The sequence below is a fragment of the Scyliorhinus torazame genome, chromosome 17 (assembly GCF_047496885.1).
Source record: "Scyliorhinus torazame isolate Kashiwa2021f chromosome 17, sScyTor2.1, whole genome shotgun sequence".
NCBI classification, from domain to species: Eukaryota; Metazoa; Chordata; class Chondrichthyes; order Carcharhiniformes; family Scyliorhinidae; genus Scyliorhinus; species Scyliorhinus torazame.
In genome coordinates, this window is record NC_092723.1 from 65,388,398 (window position 1) to 65,412,832 (window position 24,435).

At 51.8% G+C, this 24,435-nt stretch overlaps 1 long non-coding RNA gene across 1 annotated transcript in view; it reads right to left on the reverse strand.

The window, feature by feature from the left end:
- Nucleotides 1-705: 705 nt before the first annotated feature.
- LOC140393538 (uncharacterized) overlaps nt 706-24,435 on the reverse strand; it is a 49,152-nt gene continuing 25,422 nt past the window's right edge. Inside the window, exon 3 of the long non-coding RNA XR_011935652.1 lies at nt 706-1,340. This is a non-coding gene — a long non-coding RNA (uncharacterized lncRNA). The remainder of the gene's footprint in view (nt 1,341-24,435) is intronic.

The window sequence follows — 24,435 nt, forward strand, 5'->3', positions numbered from 1 at the left end:
GTCAAGACTCATAGGCTGGAAACATAAACTTCCAAATGAGGCCCTGTCTGGAAACGACACTGGCTGTCTGCAAGAGCATTGAAGTCAACATATAAGCTCATTATCGCTATATGGACTTTGTGATTACCCACTCACATTTACACAAAAGAACAAGATCATGCTATGAATATGTGACTAACTTCCAAACACAGGTGATCAACTTTGTAGCAGGACAAACAATAAGGCCATCAGACTCCATAATGGGCTAATAGCTGGTCAGACAAGAGTGTTTCAGAGGACAATGGATCTTGATCGTATCACCCTGGCTGAGCACGAGTGTCCTTTTTATTCCCATTAACAAGTTTAAGTCTGGAGCGGACAATAGAACTCAGGCCAGGTGTGGGCGTATACTTATGACTCAGTGCTAGCAGAACTGGTATAAAAGACGTAACATTGGAGCAGACCTTCAGCGGTAACCTGGGAGACCCCCGGGCACAACCATCGCAAGAAGAAGGGACCCTGCATTCCGAACCCAGAGTTCCAAACCCAGAAAAGATATCCACACCGAGTGATTGTAGCCTGGCCATCCTCCTTCACTCAGTGTGAGGAATACCTAAAGCTCAGCTCTGAGTCTGAGTCACATTTTGTGTGAGTGAGAGAATTTTGAATAGAATTGGGTTAAACTGTGAACCTGTGTTTGTCCTTTGTTCATCTCGCAAATAAAGGCACCTGGGTAAAAGGTTTTAATAATAAACTGGTCGAAGTGTCTGATAATTTAAAGACAACAATGGGGTTGACATCTGGTTGTCCAAGGATTCAACATGGTTTCCAGTGGGGTGTGTTCACCTTGTGATGTGCAAAACAGGTTCTATCGGCCAGTGTCTCTTCCCCTATTAGTTATTGTTCATTTGTTTATACGACATAAAGCTTTCAGCATTAAGAGTGTCAATTTGATCTTTACTGAACCATCTTCAATCCACCTGGATCCTTTTGAGGATAGGACGTACCATGTTCAACACTCTTTCCAATTGTGTCTTCATTAGTGACTGCAATCATTTGCTACAACTGAGAATCAAGTATAGCTGGCTCAAAGTAAGCTTCATTGCAACCTCTGGGTAAAAGCATCTGAGAAAGTTAAAACTACTGTGATCAGCTACACATAAGTTGGATATTAAAACACAACTGTCTTGGTGGTTGAACTATTATATTAATATAAATGTAGATCAAATTGCACAGTGGAATGATAACATTCTTTTCAGCAGTAATTCCCAATAGCCTGTCATTATTACACAATCAGACTTATGTTCACCCCGAGCTAAATAGTTGTCTGGAAATAATTTCGCTGATCCTCGTGTGTATCTCTGTGAACAAGTGAAAAAAAAAATGCAAAGCACAAGTTTAATTGAGAATATTCACCTCATCCCAAGTGGCATCCAGCTAATTTCCCGAGCAAATCTAATATCTAAAAATGCAAAAGAACAATTTATACAATCATTTACAAATGATCCAGTCGCAACTGGGGGCCCGGGGCTGTTGTGTTAATTAAGTATCTGGGGAATGTAAGAGAGTATATTAATTATGCATGATTAACCCAACTTCAGAAATCCAGTAACTCTTTCCAGTTGAATATATCCCAGAGTGTTGCCTGGGCAAGATATCCAGCCTTGGCTCAGTGGTCGAGCTTTTACTTCTGAGTCCAAAGGTCCAGGGCAGGATTCTCCATCCCACCAGCTGCGTTTTCCTGTGCGGTGCATCCTCACCAGCAGCAGGATGCTCCGTTCCGTCAGCCGGATTTCCCATTGTGGCCACTCCACGCCATTGGGAAACCTGCGTTGGTGCGCTGCCGGCGGAGCGGAGGATCCCGCCAATGGAGAATTCCACAGCCTAGGGTTTAGGCCAACTCCCAAGATTTATGTACATAATCTTGGGCTGACACTTGAATGTAGTACTGAAGGAGTGTTGGGAGTTTTATCTTTCAGGTGAACCAAAATCCCAACTGCTCTCTGAGATGATCCTGTAAGAAGAGCAGTGGAGGCTTGGTGCCCATATTTACCCCTGAGCTAACATCATTGAACATAGCCTGTGTTATCCCAGAGTACATAACCTGGGATAACACAGGCTGCAACTGGATGCAGCTTTAACCAAAAGATACTCCAGACCTTGAAGTTAGTTCAATCTGATTTATTGAACCAGTAGCACAGTTCTCTATAAGTTTGACTCTCTGCTAACCTAAGTGTGGTTACTCTGTCTGACTGAACCAGACTAACTCTTAGCCACGTGCTGGAGGTGTGATACTGTACATATACCCTGACTCACTCTGTGGATGTTCATCAGTGGAAAGAGATGGAGTGTGAGTGCCTCGTGCCTTTTATAGTGAGATACCACCCCTGAGTGTCCTGCCTGCTCATTGGTCATGCCCTGTTCTCTGTGTTCATTAGCTGCCTGTCTGTATATCATTATCTGCATGTCTGCATATCATGACACTGTAGACCTTGCCATGTGCAAATCAGCTGTCATGTTTCCAGCAGTGAGCACACTGCACAATGACTTTGTTGGTTGCAAAGCACTTGCTGAGCTTGTGAAAGGTGCCACAAATATTATAAAAACACATGGGCCGGGATTCTCCTTTCTGGAGACTAAGTCTCCATGTCGGCGGGAAAACCGGCGCCAACGGCTCCGGCATCAACAGCCCCCCAAGGTGAGGACTTCTCACCTTTCTAGGGCGCTAGGTTGCTGCCGGGGTCGTTGGCGCCGCTCCAGGCTGCGGCGAAGGGCCGGCGCGAGTTCGCGCATGTGCGGACCGGCCGGCGTATTTCTGTGCATGTGCGGGGGTGCTCTTCTCCGTGCTGGCCCTCGGGCAATATGGTGGAGCCCTACGGGGGCCCGGTGCAGAGGAAAGAAGGCCCCCCGCGAAAAAAGCCCACCTGCAGATCGGTGGGCCCCGATCGCAGGCCAGCTCACCGTGGGGGCTCCCCCTGGGGTCGGATCCCCACGTGTCACCCCTGAGGACCGCCCCCGCATACTCACCTGCCAGGACCAGCCATGTGTGTGGTGAGTAATTCACGCCGTCGGGACTGGCCAAAAATGGACGGGTGCTCGACCCATCGAGGCCCAGAGAATCGCCGGGGGGCCGCTGTCAACAGCCCCCAACCGGCCTGGCGGAAAACCCGCTCCCGCCCGAAAAACACGCCGGAGCACAGAGCAGCCAGCGTCAGGGCTGCGGGGTGGGATTCGTGCCACCCTCTGGGGAGCCGGGTCGGAGAATCCGGGCCATGGAGTGGGGCTACAGACCGATCTCTGACTCATGCTCCTGTCTAGCAAGACTCTGATACAGGAGAGCAACACCTATTGTTAGCTGTTTTTGGCAACATTCTGAGTCAGGTTTCAATGTTCATTCGCTCGCCATGTCAGTGAGATCTGGATAGACTCTGGAAGCAAAGGGATAGTGTCTTGCAGATCGATCAGAAGGTGCAGAAACTGGAACTCATTACCTCAATTTTATGGGCCTAAAGCCAGCACAACAAGGACCAATCTTTATTATTCTTTATTATTAGTGTCACAAGTGGGCTTATATTAACACTGCAATGAAGTTACTGTGAAAAGCCCCGAGTCGCCACACTCCAGCTCCTGTTAATGTACACTGAGGGAGAATGTCCAATTCACCTAACAGCACGTCTTTCCGGACTTGTGAGAGGAAACTGGAGCACCGGAGGAAACCCACGCAGACACGGGGAGAACGTGCAGACTCCTCCCAGACAGTGACCCAAGCCGGGAATCGAACCCAAATCCCTGGTGCTGTGAAGGAACAGTGCTAACCACTGTGCTACAAATTCTGACGACCAACGCTTTAAACCCCAAAGATCTCAAAGTTCAACCATAAATTGGCTTGGACCATTTTTAATTACAGTTGCAAAAAACAGGCTTTCGGGCACCTAACTTTGTGAAAACAAGGCCAAATGCCTGTTTTAGATTCCTTCAACAAACGTGGGCATCCTTTAGTGCAATTATTTTACTAGAATCATCTTGTGGATCCAAGAGGAACAATTTCAGATGGTGATCAGCACTACCCTGCGTCCCCATCCACTAAATTTGCTCCATCCTTACACTTACTCGACAAAATGCAAGCCCTCTTGGAGTGTTGCAATTTTTCTTTATATTCCGGAGCACTGTAGTCGGAAGCGAAATAGCTCCCAATCGTCTGGCATGTGGTGGTTTGTGCTGTAGACTATTCCTGCCACGGAGGCTTGGCGGTCTACTATTAAGGACCCAAAATTCAAGACTTGCCACAAAATAACTGCACTGTATTATTTGATTTGTATCATGGACAGTTCAATAACAATGACAGCAGTGACTTGGTTTCCCAGAGAAAAAGAAACGATTGGGTGGTCGATTTGTCCCAGTTAGTTCTCTGTTCAGATAGCAGACCGGCTATCTCCCTTCCTTGTCTGGCTGCAGCGGTAGTCTCAAGCTTAACGAATGCAGTGTTTAAATAGGTCTCCACTTCACGCCCTGCAATGTACACACTTTATGATTGGCTCCTTTCTCTGAGAGCAACATGTTTATGATTAGCTCATTTTCAACCCCAGCAACGCGCCCCCCTCCCCCCACGCACCACAGAGCAGGAAGGTCCCAACAACATGTTTGGCAATATCTTCCTCGTTCTGCTTGCTTCACCTGTCCCCGGTTTCACCAAACAACCATTAGGTAAGTGTGTTTACAAACTATCGAACCGCTACTTGTTCAGTCATATTCTAAACTAACAGCAATCATCCGTTAGAATAGAATAGAATTTACAGTGCAGAAGGAGGCCATTCGGCCCATCGAGTCTGCACCAGCTCTTGGAAAGAGCACCCTACCCAAGTTCAACACCTCCACCCTATCCCCATAACCCAGTAACCCCACCCAACACTAAGGGCAATTTTGGACACTAAGGGCAATTTATCATGGGCAATCCACCTAACCCGCACATCTTTGGACTGTGGGAGGAAACCGGAGCACCCGGAGGAAACCCACGCACACACGGGGAGGATGTGCAGACTCCGCACAGACAGTGACCCAAGCCGGAATCGAACCTGGGACCCTGGAGCTGTGAAGCAATTGTGCTATCCACAATGCTACCGTGCTGCCCCATTGGTTTATATTAAGATATTGGCCAAAATTGTCCGTTCTCATCCATTGCTGTAACTTCGCTCCGATGCAGCTGAAAGTGAATGGAGCTTTGGCTGGAATTCCGAATTTGCTGCTCTTGCTCACAACGGACCCCACCACGGACGAGACAGGACAATCCCAGCCACTACCTTGTGACCTTACTTTAAGTTTTAAACAAACAGCTTTATACAATGGCTGTTGGTGCGGCACGGCTGGTAGATGCCGGGACATCCCTCTTCTGGGATCTACCCTGCTCACCACGCCTCGCAAGATCTAACACAATTTGAATCCCGCTAATTCTGTGCAGGATCACTCTCTGGCAAATCCATGTATTGGAGCGAGACAACTAGCCTCATTCTAATATGCGCCCGCCTGATCGACCGAGGATCTGGGATCTAACCCCCTCACCTGGGAGATCTCGGGCGAACGCTGTTCAGCGCTGGTCCCCACAAACGAGGATCAGAGGAAACGACACTTGTGGGGGTCTCGCAGGCCCCCAGGTAGTTGCTCTCTGGCGAAGGTGGCACCCTGGCATTGCTGATGCCACCTGGGAACCATTGCACTGCCAGCCTGACACCCTGGCACTGCCACTGGAACCCTGACAGTGTCATCTGGGTGCAAACCTGGCACTGTTAAGCTGCCCAGGGTGGCACTGGCAGGGGCACTGCCAGGCTGGCATTTTTCCCGCTGTGGGGATCGGGCCCGGGAGTGCCCTGCGTGTCTGAGGTAGGGGTCCCGAGGACCCTCTAATGGGTGTGTTAGGGCTTGGGTGGGGGGGAAGGGGTCGAAAGATTGGGACGCCATTTAAAAATGGCGCCCAATCTCTTCCTGTAATGAGGTGTTCCGGTGACCAGAGCTCCTCAGTGCAAGAAACACAGGGAGTTCCCCACTAAGTCCACAAATTGCAACTGAGTCCCAATGAATCGCATGGTGTTTCTCTGCGAGCGCTGGGAAACCTGCAGCTAAATGCACACGTCATGGGACTCTGTTCCTATTTGGTTAGATCGTGCCAAATATTTGTAATCAAAAAAGTCACGAACTGGGAGAAAAACATTTGCTGCCTGGCCTTTAACCAGTCACCTACTGTTAACTCATTTGCAGACATGAGCCGATGTTAGCCTTACAAATAATGTTAAGTAATAATTGTAAGTCTAGCTTTTAATCTGAATCCATAAAAAAGCTTTCACAGTGTAATAAGCCTTATATTATAATCAAAATGCAGCAGCCCACAGTGTCCTCCATCTAGGAAGATTCAGCTGCCAGAAAAGAAGTTGTTTGTAAATGTTGGCGCTGAGGAAATCTCATGGAAGCGGGCAGATTTCCTCAGCAAAGTGCCTTACCGAACGACCAGGCTTGAAGCCATTCTGTGATCGAAATGCATTATTTGTGTGTGATGAAACTAGTTGGTACATTATCTGACATGGGCCACAAGTGAGGGGAGGGAAGGTCAGCAGAGGCAGGAGAAATCCAATGAAACCTTATTACTAATATGACGCTAAATGCATTTCATACTTTAACAAGGGACCAATAGGATCCATGCTTAGATCAGTGTGACTGTGGTCGGAACAGAAATAGGTCCCAATCATCTGGCCATGTGGTGGTTTGTGCTGTGGACTATTCCTACATGAGATTGTGATAATTCTATGGTGCTTACAATACGCCTTGTAATGGATCGCACGCAACAGAAAATCATTATCATGTGTGCACTGCCCCGTGTTCCTATTATAATCTCCCCTCATTAATTATATTTCTTTCCTAATCCCTGTGTTACTTTTATGGAGATGTTCACCGTCTTCTGTCATCATTTCCCTTGATATTCGAAGCTGACATTTTTCACTTGTAAGCTGCTCAGGATCTGTAAATACTTACTGAACCCAGCTGGCACTGAACGCAGTGGGTACTGAACCCAGCAGCAATGAACCCAGCAGGCACTGAACCCAGCAGCACTGAACCCAGTAGGTACTGAACCCAGCGGCACTGAACCCAGCAGCACTGAACCCAGTGGGTACTGAACCCAGCAGCAATGAACCCAGCAGGCACTGAACCCAGCAGCACTGAACCCAGCAGCACTGAACCCAGCAGCACTGAACCCAGTGGGTACTGAACCCAGCAGCAATGAACCCAGCAGGCACTGAACCCAGCAGCACTGAACCCAGCAGCACTGAACCCAGTGGGTACTGAACCCAGCAGCAATGAACCCAGCAGGCACTGAACCCAGCAGCACTGAACCCAGGAGGTACTGAACCCAGCAGGCACTGAACAAAGCAGCACTGAACGCAGTGGGTACTGAACCCAGCGGCACTGAACCCAGCTGCACTGAACCCAGCAGCACTGAACCCAGTGGGTACTGAACCCAGCGGCACTGAACCCAGCAGCACTGAACCCAGCAGCACTAAACCCAGCAGGTACTGAACCCAGCAGCAATGAACCCAGCAGCACTGAACCAAGCAGCACTGAACCCAGCAGGCACTGAACCCAGCAGGCACTGAACCCAGTGGGTACTGAACCCAGCAGGCACTGAACCCAGTGGGTACTGAACCCAGCAGCACTGAACCCAGCAGGCACTGAACACAGCAGCACTGAACCCAGCAGCACTGAACCCAGCAGGCACTGAACCCAGCAGGCACTGAACCCAGCAGGCACTGAACCCAGTGGGTACTGAACCCAGCAGTATGGAACCCAGCAGCACTGAACCCAGCAGCACTGAACCCAGCAGGCACTGAACCCAGTGGGTACTGAACCCAGCAGGCACTGAACCCAGCTGCACTGAACCCAGCGGCACTGAACCCAGCAGCACTGAACCCAGGAGGTACTGAACCCAGCGGCACTGAACCCAGCAGCACCTAACCCAGTGGGTACTGAACCCAGCAGCACTGAACCCAGTGGGTACTGAACCCAGCAGCACTGAACCCAGCGGCACTGAACCCAGCAGCACTGAACCCAGTGGGTACTGAACCCAGCAGCACTGAACCCAGCAGGCACTGAACCCAGCAGCACTGAACCCAGCAGCACTGAACCCAGCATGCACTGAACCCAGCAGGCACTGAACCCAGTGGGTACTGAAACCAGCAGTACTGAACCCAGCAGCACTGAACCCAGCAGCACTGAACCCAGCTGGCACTGAACCCAGCAGCACTGAACACAAGAGGTACTGAACCCAGCGGCACTGAACCCAGCAGCACTGAACCCAGCAGCACTAAACCCAGCAGGCACTGAACCCAGCAGCACTGAATCCAGCAGCACTGAACGCAGTGGGTACTGAACCCAGCAGCACTGAACCCAGCAGCACTGAACCCAGGAGGTACTGAACCCAGCAGCACTGAACCCAGCAGGTACTGAACCCAGCAGCACTGAACTCAGTAGGTACTGAACCCAGCAGGCACTGAACCCAGCAGGCACTGAACCCAGTGGGTACTGAACCCAGCAGCACTGAACCCAGTGGGTACTGAACCCAGTGGGTACTGAACCCAGCAGGCACTGAACGCAGTGGGTACTGAACCCAGCAGCACTGAACGCAGTGGGTACTGAACCCAGCAGCACTGAACCCAGTGGGTACTGAACCCAGCAGGCACTGAACCCAGTGGGTACTGAACCCAGCAGCACTGAACCCAGTGGGTACTGAACCCAGCGGCACTGAACCCAGCAGTACAGAACCCAGCAGGCACTGAACGCAGTGGGTACTGAACCCAGTGGGTACTGAACCCAGCGGCACTGAACCCAGCAGAACAGAACCCAGCAGGCACTGAACGCAGTGGGTACTGAACCCAGCAGGCACTGAAACCAATGGGCACTGACTCCAGCAGGCACTGAACCCAGCACGCATTGAACTCAGCAGGTACTGAACCGAGCAGGCACTGAACCCAGTGGGTACTGAACCGAGTGGGTACTGAACCCAGCAGGTACTGAACCCAGCAGGCACTGAACTCAGTGGATACTGAACCCAGAGGCACTGAACCCAGCAGGCACTGAACCCAGCAGCACTGAACCCAGCAGCACTGAAGCCAGCAGGCACTGAACCCATTGGGTACTGAATCCAGCAGGCCCTGAACCCAGTGGGTACTGAACCCAGCAGCACTGAACCCAGGATGCACTGAACCCAGTAGGTACTGAACCCAATGGGCTCCGAATCCAGCAGGCACTGAACCCAGTGAGTTTTGAATCCAGCAGGCACTGAATCCAGTAAGTACTGAATCCAGCAGGCACTGAATCCAGTAAGTACTGAATCCAGCAGGCACTGAACCCAGTGGTCACTGAACCCAGCAGAAACTGAACCCAGTGGTCACTGAACCCAGCAAAAACTGAACCCAGTGGTCACTGAACCCAGCAGGCACTGAACCAGTGGGTACTGAACCCAGCAGGCACTGAACTCAGTGGATACTGAACCCAGCAGGCACAGAACCCAGCAGGAACTGAACCCAGCAGCACTGAACCCAGCAGGCACTGAAGCCAGTGGGCACTGAACCCAGCAGCAACAGAACCCAGCAGCAACAGAACACAGCAGGAACTGAACCCAGCAGGCACTCCACAGGCACTGAACCCAGCAGGCACTGAAACCAGTAAGTACTGAATCCAGCAGGCACTGAACCCAGTTGGTACTGAATACGGCAGGAACTGAACCCAGTGGTCACTGTACCCAGCAGGAACTGAACCCAGCAGGAACTGAACCCAGCAGGATCTGAACCAAGCAGGCACTGAACTCAGAGGCACTGAATCTGGTGGGTACTGAACCCAGCGGGCACTGAACCCAGCAGGAACTGAACCCAGCAGGCACTGAACACAGCAGGCACTGAACCCAGTGGGTACTGAACCCAGTAGGCACTGAACCCAGTGGGTACTGAACCCAGCAGGAACTGAACCCAGTGGCATTGAACCCAGCAGGCACTGAACCCAGCGGCATTGAACCCAGCAGGCACTGAACTCAGCAGGAACTGAACCCAGCAGCATTGAACCCAATGGGTACTGAACGCAGTGGGTACTGAACCTCGCAGGCATTGAATCTAACGGGCTCTGAATCCAGCAGGCACTGAACCCAGCAGTCGTGGAACCCAGCGACACTGAATCCAACAGGCACTGAACCCAGTGGGTGTCAAAATATACACACAGGTATATGATGGTGCACAGACAGGCAGTGATTGACACACAGGATGACCAGTGAACACACAGAACATAGCAGCCAATCACCAGACAGGACACGACCAGTATAAAGCCAGAGGGCACTAGCTTTCCTGCTCTCTTGGGATCCAGCCTCTGAGACAGTCAGATCCTGTGAGCAGCAACTAGAACATACACCATGTGGTAGGAAGATAGTCTGGTCAGGTTAGCCTCAGGTCTCCAGTCAAGTCAGCATAGTGTCAACCCACAGTTAAAGTATGTATGATAGTTAAGAGTTCAATAAAATCGAGTTGCATTTCTTCAAGTGTTGGAAGCCTGTGTCTCTCACTGCTGCAGTAAACATAGTCCTCGCAGACCCTGCATACCCAACACATCAGTGGGCATTGAACCCAGTGTGTACTGAACCCAGTGGGTACTGAACCCAGTGTGTACAGAACCCAGTGTGTACTAAACACAGTGGGTACTGAACCCAGTGTGTACTGAACCCAGTGGGTACTGAACCCAGTGTGTACTGAACCCAGTGGGTACTGAACCCAGTGTGTACTGAACCCAGTGGGTGCTGAACCCAGTGTGTACTGAACCCAGTGGCTACTGAACCCAGTCTGTACTGAACCCAGTGTGTACTGAACCCAGTGGGTACTGGACCCAGTGGCTACTGAACCCAGTGGGTACTGAACCCAGTGGGTGCTGAACCCAGTGGGTGCTGAACCCAGTGTGTACTGAACCCAGTGGGTATTGAACCAAGTGGGTGCTGAACCCAGTGGGTACTGAACCCAGTGGGTGCTGAACCCAGCCGGCACTGAACCCAGTGTGTACTGAACCCAGTGTGTACTGAACCCAGTGTGTACTGACCCCAGTGGGTACTGAACCCAGCGGCTACTGAACCCAGTGTGTACTGAACCCAGTGGGTGCTGAACCCAGTGGCTACTGAACCCAGTGTGTACTGAACCCAGTGGGTGCTGAACCCAGTGTGTACTGAACCCAGTGTATACTGAACCCAGTGGCTACTGAACCCAGTGTGTGCTGAACCCAGTGTGTACTGAACCCAGTGGGTGCTGAACCCAGTGTGTACTGAACCCAGTCGGTACTGAACCCAGTGTGTACTGAACCCAGTGTGTACTGAACCCAGTGGGTACTGAACCCAGTGGGTGCTGAACCCAGCCGGCACTGAACCCAGTGTTTACAGAACCCAGTGTGTACTGAACCCAGTGGCTACTGAACCCAGTGGGTACTGAACCCAGTGGGTGCTGAACCCAGACGGCACTGAACCCAGTGTGTACTGAACCCAGTGGCTACTGAACCCAGTGTGTACTGAACCCAGTGGGTGCTGAACCCAGTGTGTACTGAACCCAGTGTGTACAGAACCCACTGGCTACTGAACCCAGTGGGTGCTGAACCCAGTGGGTGCTGAACCCAGTGTGTACTGAACCCAGTGTGTGCTGAACCCAGTGTGTACTGAACCCAGTGTATACTGAACCCAGTGGCTACTGAACCCAGTGTGTGCTGAACCCAGTGTGTACTGAACCCAGTGGGTGCTGAACCCAGTGTGTACTGAACCCAGTCGGTACTGAACCCAGTGTGTACTGAACCCAGTGTGTACTGAACCCAGTGGGTACTGAACCCAGTGGGTGCTGAACCCAGCCGGCACTGAACCCAGTGTTTACAGAACCCAGTGTGTACTGAACCCAGTGGCTACTGAACCCAGTGGGTACTGAACCCAGTGGGTGCTGAACCCAGACGGCACTGAACCCAGTGTGTACTGAACCCAGTGGCTACTGAACCCAGTGTGTACTGAACCCAGTGGGTGCTGAACCCAGTGTGTACTGAACCCAGTGTGTACAGAACCCACTGGCTACTGAACCCAGTGGGTGCTGAACCCAGTGGGTGCTGAACCCAGTGTGTACTGAACCCAGTGTGTACTGAACCCAGTGGATACTGAACCCAGTGGATACTGAACCCAGTGTGCACTGAACCCAGTGGCTACTGAACCCAGTATGTACTGAACCCAGTGTGTACTGAACCCAGTGGCTACTGAACCCAGTGTGTACTGAACACAGTGGGTGCTGAACCCAGTGTGTACTGAACGCAGTGGCTACTGAACCCAGTGTGTACTGAACCCAGTGTGTACTGAACCCAGTGGCTACTGAACCCAGTGTGTACTGAACCCAGTGTGTACTGAACCCAGTGGCTACTGAACCCAGTGTGTACTGAACCCAGTGTGTACTGAACCCAGTGGGTGCTGAACCCAGTGGCTACTGAACCCAGTCTGTACTGAACCCAGTGTGTACTGAACCCAGTGGGTACTGAACCCAGTGGGTGCTGAACCCAGTGGGTACTGGACCCAGTGGCTACTGAACCCAGTGGGTACTGAACCCAGTGGGTGCTGAACCCAGTGGGTGCTGAACCCAGTGTGTACTGAACCCAGTGGGTATTGAACCAAGTGGGTGCTGAACCCAGTGGGTACTGAACCCAGTGGGTGCTGAACCCAGCCGGCACTGAACCCAGTGTGTACTGAACCCAGTGTGTACTGAACCCAGTGTGTACTGAACCCAGTGTGTACTGACCCCAGTGGGTACTGAACCCAGCGGCTACTGAACCCAGTGTGTACTGAACCCAGTGGGTGCTGAACCCAGTGGCTACTGAACCCAGTGTGTACTGAACCCAGTGGGTGCTGAACCCAGTGTGTACTGAACCCAGTGTATACTGAACCCAGTGGCTACTGAACCCAGTGTGTGCTGAACCCAGTGTGTACTGAACCCAGTGGGTGCTGAACCCAGTGTGTACTGAACCCAGTCGGTACTGAACCCAGTGTGTACTGAACCCAGTGTGTACTGAACCCAGTGGGTACTGAACCCAGTGGGTGCTGAACCCAGCCGGCACTGAACCCAGTGTTTACAGAACCCAGTGTGTACTGAACCCAGTGGCTACTGAACCCAGTGGGTACTGAACCCAGTGGGTGCTGAACCCAGACGGCACTGAACCCAGTGTGTACTGAACCCAGTGGCTACTGAACCCAGTGTGTACTGAACCCAGTGGGTGCTGAACCCAGTGTGTACTGAACCCAGTGTGTACAGAACCCACTGGCTACTGAACCCAGTGGGTGCTGAACCCAGTGGGTGCTGAACCCAGTGTGTACTGAACCCAGTGTGTACTGAACCCAGTGGATACTGAACCCAGTGGGTACTGAACCCAGTGTGCACTGAACCCAGTGGCTACTGAACCCAGTATGTACTGAACCCAGTGTGTACTGAACCCAGTGGCTACTGAACCCAGTGTGTACTGAACACAGTGGGTGCTGAACCCAGTGTGTACTGAACGCAGCGGCTACTGAACCCAGTGTGTACTGAACCCAGTGTGTACTGAACCCAGTGGCTACTGAACCCAGTGTGTACTGAACCCAGTGTGTACTGAACCCAGTGGCTACTGAACCCAGTGTGTACTGAACCCAGTGTGTACTTAACCCAGTGGCTACTGAACCCAGTGTGTACTGAACCCAGTTGATTCAGTACCCACTGGGTTCAGTACACACTGGGTTCAGCACCCACTGGGTTCAGCACCCACTGGGTTCAGTAGCCACTGGGTTCAGTAGCCACTGGGTCCAGTACCCGCTGGGTTCAGTACCCACTGGGTTCAGTACCCACTGGGTTCAGTGCCAGCTGGGATCAGTGCCGGCTGGGTTCAGTACACACTGGGTACAGTGCCAGCTGGGTTCAGTGCCGGCTGGGTTCAGTACACACTGGGTTCATGAAGTTCAAGGTGATGCACAGAGCACACGTAACCAGAACCCAAATGACCAGGTTCTTCCCGGAGGTGGAGGATGAATGTGAACAGTGCCAGGGAGGCCCAGACAACTACATCCACATGTTCTGGGCTTGTCCCAAACTTGTAGGGTTCTGGACAGCCTTCTTCAAGACAATGTCCAAGGTTGTGGGGGTGACGGTGAAGCCATGCCCAAGAGTGGAATCTTTGGGGTATCCGTATAGCCAGAGCTACACATGGGGAAGAGGGCCGACACCCTAGCTTTTGTCATGATATGCAGACATGCACATAATGAGATACAGACAGGCAGCTAATGAACACAGAGAACAGGACATAACCAATCAGCAGGCAGAACACATGTGGGTGGTTTCCCACTATAAAAGGCACGAGGCACTCAGACTCCGCCTCTTTCCACTGGGGACATCTACAGAGTGAGTCAGGTGTATATATCACATAACACTTACAGCATGTGGCTAAGAGCTAGTCTGGTTCAGTCAGAGAGAGTAATCACACGTAGGTTAGCAGAGAGTCGAACTCACAGAGAACTGAGCTAACTGTGTGACAGGTTCAATAAATAAAATTGAACTAACTTCAAGGTCTGGAGTATATTTCAGTTATAGCTGCATCCAGTTGCAGCCCGTGTTATCTCAGTGTGCTTAACACGACATGGTACCAGAAGACTGCTATCCCTAGGTGGTTTAACTCAATCTGTTCCGTGACGACCAGTGAATGTATGCCGGCACCATGGAGAATATCCAGGCTCCTCAACAGCTGCGGACCTCCGGCAATCTCAGTGCCAACTGGCGGACCTTCAAGCAAAGGTTTCTGCTGTACATCGAAGCCTCAGACCTCGAGGGTGCGTCTGATACAAGAAAGATCGCGCTTTTCCTCTCAACTGCGGGTGATCAAGCCATCAAACTCTTCAACTCGTTTAACTTCACCGAAGGCCAGGACAAGACAAAGTTTCAGACCATCCTGGACAAGTTTGATAGTGATTGTGAAGTGGACACCAATGAAATCTTTGAGCGCTACATATTCACACAGCGTCTACAAGGTAAAGATGAATCTTTCAACTCCTTCTTAACTAATCCCCGTCGACTAGCGCTGTCCTGCAACTTTGGTGATATTGCTGACTCCATGATCAGAGACCAATCATTTTTGGAGTTCACTCTGATCCTCTGAGAGAGCAGCTTTTAAATATCAAGCATATGACCCTGTCAGTCACGATTGAAACATGTACGGTGCATGAGCACCTCAAAAATCGGTATTCCCAATACAAATTGGCTGAAAATGAGAAACTTGCCTCCCACAAGGCAGAGAGTGTGCAGGCCATTGCCCGGATGCAGCGCCTCAGCATTGATGAAAGCGGCCATTTCGCGCGCTCTTCCCGGAGCCCCATGCATGCGTGATGCGAATGGGATAACGAAGCGGCCGATCACCACACTGCGCAGGTGTGAACGTCTGCCGACCGCACTGCGCATGTGCGACGACGCACGGAGCGTAACAATGTCATAACGTGCCCGAACTGCGGCACCGCCCACTTAAAGAAACGCTGCCCTGCACGAGGCAGGCGCTGTTTAAATTGCGGAAATCCTGGACACTATGCAGCGTTGTGCAGATCTGCATCACCAGTCAAGGGCCAGCGCTCCCAACTCCAACGCAGGCGTGTTCGGAGTGTCCAACAAGGTTTACAGGATTCTGATCCTGGAAGTACAACGAATCAAGGGGATGATTGCCTGGAGTCCCCCTACCATGTGGGCATCATTACAACACGTGAACATGCCTCACCGACATCATCATGGAGCCTGCCCATCCTCACTGTGGATTCTGCGGACGAATGGCGTGCGGTGAGGCAAGTAAATCAATGGTCTGTCCAGTTCAATCAGGACACAGGTGCCTCTGCCAATCTCCTTTCACAGGCAGATTTCAACCGCATCAAGAAGCCACCCAAGCTCCTTCCAGCAGCCTGCCAGCTCCTGGACTATAACCGCAATGCCATCACAGCACTGGGATCCTGCCATCTGCTCATCTCCAACAGGAGCATTCAGGCAAGGTTAAGGTTTGAAATCGTCAAGCCAGACAGGCCCTCCCTGCTCGGCGCACATGCATGCAAGCAGATAAACCTTGTGCAGCGGGGTCTACACAATGACCTCCCCCAACGTGGATCTTCAAGCCTGCATTGATGACATCCACGCTCAATATCCGGATGTGTTTGACGGGATGGGCACTCTGCCATATTGGTACAAGATCCTGCTACAGCCTGATGCCACGCCTGTGGTCCATGCACCGTGCCGGGTCCCGGCTCCACTGAGGGAGCGCCTGAAGGCGCAGCTAAAGGATCTTCAGGACCAGGGCATCATCTCCAAAGTTACAGAACTGACTGACTGGGTCAGCTCGATGGTATGTGTAAAAAAGCCTTCGTGGGAGCTGCGCATCTGCATTGATCCTAAGGATCTCAACCAGAATATAATGCGGGAACACTACCCCATCCCGAAGTGGGAGGAACTCACAAGTGAGATGGCACACGCCCGGCTTTTCACAAAGTTAGATGCGTCACATGGATTCTGGCAAATCCAGCTGGATGAGTCCAGCAGAAGGCTCTGCACCTTCAACACACTGTTTGGCAGGTACTGCTATAATCATATGCCGTTCGGCATTGTCTCGGCCTCGGAGATCTTCCATAGAATCATGGAGCAGATGATGGAGGGCATTGAAGGGGTTCGTGTGTATGTGGACAACGTTATCATATGATCCACAGCCCCCGAAGAGCACATCTCTTGTCTCCAGCAGGTATTCCGCCGTGTCCATGCCAATGGCCTCAAGCTGGACAGGGCCAAGTGTTGCTTTGGCATGTCGACACTTAAGTTCTTAGGTGACCAGATATCTCAGCAGGGTGTGCGCCCGGACACAGACAAGGTCAAGGCCATCAAAGCCATGAAGACCCCTGAAGACAAGAAGGCGGTAAACACCTGGTAAACAAATCCACTGCCTTTGAGTGGCAGGCAGCTCATCAGGCAGAGTGGTTGGAGCTGAAAGCCAAGCTCACCACTGCACCTGTATTGGCATTTTTTGACCATGACAGGGAAACAAAAATCTCGACAGATGCGAGCAAGGACGGCATCGGCGCTGTGTTGCTCCAGCGCGATGACACCTCATCCTGGGTACCGGTTGCCTGCGCATCACGGGCGATGACACCCACCGAGCAGCGGTACGCCCAAATTGAAAAGGAATGTCTGGGCCTGCTTACTGGAATTCTCAAGTTCCACGATTATGTCTACGGCCACTAGGTTCAATAAATCAAATTGAACTAACTTCAAGGACTGGAGTATATTTCACTTGTAGCTGCATCCAGTTGCAGCCCGTGTTATCTCCGTGTGCTGAACACGACAGCTTCCCGACTCACACTCCGGGAAATCCAGCTCGGCTGGCGATCAGCAGCACCACGCACAGCTGCAGACTGGCTGGCAGACCTGGCGGAATATCGCCATTTGGAGAAGATCAAATACCCCATCTGAGGGTCGGAAGAAGACCTCCTCAAAGAATGGGGACAATTCGTCGGCATAATCCAAGACCTTTTCGAAGCCAACAGCGATTAGGGACAAAGTGAGAGATGGGAGAAGGCAGACAGGGACACACAACTCTGGGTGGGAGGGGGAGGAAGAGAGGAGGGAACTCAGGGGAACTACAGGGAGAAGCACGGGGGTTGTGTGCGGGGGGAGGGGGTGGTGCGGTGGAAGGCCTCCCCCCCCCACCCCTCAAACCCACAAGTCAGGCAACAGAAAACATAAAGGGAAGGGGGAAGGGGAGAATAGGAGCTAGGGGACAGAACACCCTGAAGGAAGGAGGGGGATACCAAGGAGGGGCTGGAAAAGAGAGGGGGGGGTGCGAAGGGAAAGGGGGGTAGGAGACACCAAGAAGGACAATATGTATATTAGAACCACACATGCTGTAAATATTAAACCTGATAAATACGGACCTGTGTATAAAATTAAATTACTAATAAAAATATTATTTTTTAAAAATTAGATTGGCCAGCAGTTCTGGCTGTGCCAAGAGTGTACTTGTGGAAAATTTTGGTACTGCAAACAGGGCCCAGGAGAATGGCCCATGGGTGCGGAGCCAGGTAAAACATATCCATTGAAAACCCACAGGGACAGAGGGATTTCTAGCTGTAAACAGATTAAGGTCCATTTAGTTTGCCTCCCACCATCCTAGAAATTATTTTTCAATTCATGGGATGTGGGCATTGCTGGCAAGGCTAACAGCCCATCCCCAATTACCGCTGAGAAAGTCGTGGTGAGCCACCTGCTTCAAATCCGACAGTGCTTGTGCAGCACAAATGCACTGTTTAATGAGCAGTTAATTGATTTAACAAACAGGCATGAGATGAAAGCCAGTGGTGGTTAGTTTGGGAACCAAATTCACTTGGACCACACAAACAAACATGCTCCACTCACTAAATGAAATCAGACATGGATGACGAGATCCTATCGCTCTGGAGAAGGTGTAACAGCTTGTGCATTATCCACTTCTTTTCAAAAAATGAGCTATCACATCTGCTCTCTTGCCCTAGTTTCATTATTGGCACTCATCGTTCACTCCTTCCATCTCTTCATTATTCTGATTGCTTCCTTTTATGGTCTTATAATCGTTACAGTAAACCCCATACACTATGTTCACCAGAACTACATGCAGGATTCTAAGTGTGGCCACACCAATTACATATAAACTGGTAGGATTACCACCTCCCGTTCCAGCACACACCCCACCCTTGCCCTTGGGCGTTCACTGTGGCTCAATGTTGTCATGATATTCAAACACACATCACAACACACACATCATGATAGACAGACCAACAGACCAATCAGCACACATAACACGACAGCCAATCACAGACAAGAGCAGACACAGTATAAGACAAGAAACACGACACCTGCTGGCCAGTCTATCTGGAGACAGGACAAGGCCAGGACCTCATTAACAAGACACTCACACAGTCACCACGTGCTGAGTACCAAGTCAGATGTGTAAATAACTAGGTGGAATAAAACTGCATTGTACCAATCGCAACCATGTTGGTTCGTCTGTACATCAGAGCACCCAACACCACATGGTACCAGTGAATGAATCGATATTTACCGGCAAATCTGCCATCCTGAGCCGTGGACACCCACAACAAACCGCAGCCGTTGCAAGTCGCTGGGAACCTGGGCACCAATTGGAAGCTCTTCAAGCAGCGATTCGAACTGTTCATGCAAGCCAACGAAAAACAGGGCACCTCGGACGAAACAAAGATTGCCATGCTCCTCACTACCGCAGGTCAGCACGCCATCAATGTATACAACTCCTTGGTGTTCGCGGAAGGCGAGAACAAATCTAAATATGACACGGTCCTCCTCAAGCTCGACCAGCACTTCAACGTTGAGGTCAATGAAAGCTTTGAGAGGTATATCTTTCAGCAGCGCCTACAAGGTAAGGATGAGCTCTTTCAGTCCTTCCTGATGCACCTCCGCATACCCGCGCAGTCCTGCGGTTACGGCACCACCTCAGAGTCCATGATCCGGGACCAGATCGTTTTTGGCGTTGCCTCCAGTGGCCTACGCCAGCAGCTTCTAAAAATTAAAGGCTTGACCTTAGCATCTGCAGTTGAAGCCTGTCTTCTGCATGAAAATGCGACCAGCCACTATGCCCAATTTCAGGCGACCGAATCGGCACGGAGGGGGTCCCAAGCGATCGAATCGGCAAGCCAGGCCACCCACGAGGCCGAACGCATCCAGGCAATCGAGTTTCTCCCGGCCCGCGGCCCGGACGAGGGCGGCCGTTTCGCGCGCTTTTGAGGCCTCCCGCGTTTGTGCGCGCCAAAACCGACGGCAACACTGAGGGACGTGCTGCGCAGGCGCGCCCGACGCAAGACCGAACTGCGCATGTGCAGTGCCGTAACGAACGCCATGACATCATGACGTGCGGCAACTGTGGAGCTGCACATTTAAAAGGGCAATGTCCTGCAAAAACCCGACAATGCCTACGCTGTGGCAAGATGGGCCACTACGCTGCCTACTGTCGAGCGGCTCAACCTGTGGATCTTCCACATCTCCGACAACCTCGCAGACACGTGCGGACCATTCAGCCTCCACATCACGACATCCAAACCGACAACACAGATGACCAAGACGCCTTCCGGGTTGCGGTCATTGATGTGAACCGGGTCAACGCCATCAATCCGGCCGATGAATGGAGTGCCACCCTGATGGTCAACTGATCGCCGATCACTTTCCGCCTGGACACTGGCGCCTCCGCCAACCTCATAGCATAGTCAGCATTCTATGCCATGAAGGTCAGACCACCAATCCAGCCATCCCGGTGCAAGATGGTCGACTACAACGGGAACGTTATCCCGGCCATAGGATCCTGCCAGCTCCAGGTGACACACAAAACACACACGACCACACTCTCGTTCGAGATAGTTGGCTCATCGAAGGACTCCCTGCTGGGCGCACAGGCATGTAAGGCTCTCCACCTTGTGCAACAAATTCTCTCTCTCTCTCCAGACGGCACGTCTGACTTCCCGGATGCAGAGTTCAACGCACAGCTCCAATCGCTCCTCGCCCACAACCAGGAGGCATTTGAAGGCATGGGAACACTGCCATACACCTACCGAATTCGCCTCAAACCGGACGCCACCCCGGTCGTTCACGCACCTCGCAGGGTTCCTGCGCCACTTAAAGACCGCCTCAAGCTGCAGCTGCAGGATCTCCAGGACCAAGGGGTCCTATCCAGGGTCACGGAGCCCACGCCATGGGTCAGCTCCATGGTGTGTGTCAAGAAGCCCTCTGGCGAGCTCCGCATCTGTATAGACCCCAAAGACCTCAATAATAACATTATGCGGGAACATTATCCCATACCCAAACGGGAGGAGATCACCAGTGAAATGGCCCAAGCGAAGATATTCACGAAACTGGATGCTTCTAAAGGATTTTGGCAGATCCAACTGGACCCGTCCAGCTGAAAGCTATGTACCTTCAAAACCCCTTTCGGCAGATTCTGCTACAACCGGATGCCATTTGGCATCATCTCGGCATCCGAGGTCTTCCACAGAATCATGGAGCAGATGATGGAAGGCATCGAAGGGGTGCGTGTATATGTGGACGATGTCATCATCTGGTCCACCACACCGCAGGAGCACATACATCGTCTCCAACGCGTCTTTGCCCGCATACGGGAAAACGGCCTGCGCCTCAACCGAGCCAAGAGCGCCTTTGGCCAGACCGAATTGAAGTTCCTGGGGGACCATATCTCCCGGTCAGGGGTCCGTCCGGATGCAGACAAGGTGAGCACCATCACAGCCATGCCGCAGCCGGCCGACAAGAAGGCTGTCCTACGCTTCCTTGGAATGATCAACTTCCTAGGGAAATTCATTCCCAACATTGCCTCCCATACAACGACTCTGCGCCACCTCGTCAAAAAATCGACAGAGTTCCAGTGGCAACACACACACCAGCTGGAATGGGAGGAGCTCAAACGCAAACTCACACGGCACCAGTGTTGGCGTTCTTCGACACGTCTCGTCCCACCAAAATCTCAACTGATGCCAGCCAATCCGGCATTGGAGCAGTGCTCCTGCAGAGGGATGACACGTCGTCATGGGCCCCGGTTGCCTATGCATCGCGGGCCATGACCCCCACAGAGCAGCGCTACGCGCAAATCGAAAAAGAATGCCTGGGCTTGCTAACCGGTTTAGACAAGTTCTACGATTATGTCTATGGTCTTCCACGGTTCACGGTCGAAACTGACCACCGCCCCCTGGTCAGCATAATAAACAAGGACCTGAACGAGATGACCCCTCGCCTCCAGCGCATCCTCAGGAGGTTCGACTTCCAACTGGTCTACACTCCAGGGAAGGACCTCATCGTGGCGGATGCCCTATCCAGAGCAGTGAGCACGCCGCCAGATGCGGAGGGGTTCGTATGTCAGGTCGAGGCACAGGTGGCCTTGACAGCGGCAAATCTGCCGGCTGACGACTCCAGTCTGGCCCGCATACGCCGAGAGACAGCGGCCAACCCCCTTTTACAGCGAGTGATGCGCCACATGACTGGAGGATGGCTCAAAGGGCAGTGCCCGCAGTTCTATAATGTCCGAGACGACCTAGCCATCATTGATGGGATCCTTGTGAAGCTGGACCGGATTGTGATTCCGCACAGTATGCGCCAGCTGGTTCTCAATCAAATACACAAAGGCCACTTGGGGGTCGAGAAGTGCAGACGGAGGGCCCGAGAGGCGGTATACTGGCCGGGCATCAGTGACGATATTGCCAACATGGTGATCAACTGTACAACCTGCCAAAGGTTTCAGCCGGTGCAACCTCCTGAGACGCTTCTGCCCCATGAGCTGGTGACGTCCCCCTGGGCGAAGGTGGGTGTCGACCTATTTCACGCGCTTGGCATGGACTATGTTATCATAGTGGACTACTTCTCCAATTACCCAGAAGTCATAGGCCTGCACAATCTCACGTCGTCTGCTGTCATCTGGGCCTGCAAAGACACCTTTGCTCGCCTCGGCATTCCGATGACTGTCATGTCGGACAATGGGCCCTGTTTTGCCAGCCATGAATGGTCATCCTTTGCGGCCTCGTATGGCTTCACGCACGTGACGTCCAGCCCGCCGCACCCCCCAGTCAAATGGAAAGGCGGAGAAGGGCGTTCACATTGCCAAGCGGCTCCTCTGCAAGGTTGCTGCTGCCGGATCGGACTTCTACCTCGCCCTGCTGGCCTATCGCTCGGCCCCACTAGCCACGGGTCTCTCGCCAGCACAGCTGCTGATGTGTCGCACCCTCAGAACCACTGTGCCTTCCATCCTGGCACCAACAATAGACCATGCTCCGGTAGTGCATAGGATGCAACTGCAGCGCGATCGCCAGAAGAGATCGTATGACACAAGGGCAACTGATCTTCCCTCCCTGGCCCCTGGAGACAACGTCCGCATTCACCTACCAGACGGCGGCTGGTCAGCACCTGCCGAAGTTCTCCGATGCGTGGCTCCCCGCTCGTTCCTGGTACGCATGCCAGATATATCCGCGCGTAGGCGCAATCGCCGAGCCCTTCGCCTACTTCCATGCTCGCAATGGAACCATACGCAGATGCCATGTCCTCCACTGGTTCCTGATAGCGACTTTGTGGAGCTGCCATATACCATGCCCCTTCTGTCGCCGCCCGTGGCCAGGCTCGCACCTCAGCCGGTGGTTCTCGACCCACCCTTGAGGCGGTCAACCCGAATTCGTCGCCCACCTACTAGACTGGACTTATGAGACTGTTCACACGTCAAATTTTAGCAACTACTGTATTGTAACATGTCACTGTTTTATCGTTCCAGGCCTCGTTTGATCGGTCCAAATTTCAACGTTCTTCTTCTTTTGTTATGGTACAACCTCGTTAGCATGTCACACCTGACATCGCCCCTTGTATATAGTTATGCCACATGTACTTGCTGTAAATATCACGCAATCACACCTTTAGCTGCACTCAGGACACATTTATATTTATAACCACGTAGGCACATAATCTTGTAAAAAAGGGGGGATGTCATGATATTCAAACACACATCACAACACACACATCTTGATAGACAGACCAACAGACCAATTAGCACACATAACACGACAGCCAATCACAGACAAGAGTAGACACAGTATAAGACAAGAAACACTACACCTGCTGGCCAGTCCATCTGGAGACAGGACAAGGCCAGGACCTCATTAACAAGACACTCACACAGTCACCACGTGCTGAGTACCAAGTCAGATGTGTAAATAACTAGTTGGAATAAAACTGCGTTGTACCAATCGCAACCGTGTTGGTTCGTCTGTACCTCAGAGCACCCAACACCACAAATGTTAACATTACTCCCGGGACTTGGATACAAAAGTCAGGATGCGACTCCAGTGCAGCACTAGAAAAGCAGTTGCTGCACTGCTTTTAAGGTGCCATGCGAACCAGATGCCCATTCTCAGCTGAATGAAATGAAATGAAAATGACTTATTGTCACAAGTAGGCTTCAATGAAGTTACTGTGAAAAGCCCCTAGTCGGCACATTCCAGCGCCTGTTCGGGGGGGCTGGTATGGGAATTGAACCGTGCTGCTGGCCTGCTTTAAAAGTCAGCGATTTAGCCCAGTGAGCTAAACCAGCCCCTGAGGTTATTTTGAAGAAGAGTACGGGTGTTCTCCTGGTGTCCTGGCCAATGCTTTCTCCCACAGCCAATATCTCCATCAGATTACCTAGTCATTTATCACATTGTGTGTGGGACCAGACTGTGTGCAAAATAATTGCTGCATTTCCTATATTAGAGCAGTGAATACAATTGAAAAAATTGGATTGCACAATGTTTCGGAAGTCCCATGGTCACGAAAGATGCTGGGCAAGATTCTTCACTTCATGGGGCTGGAA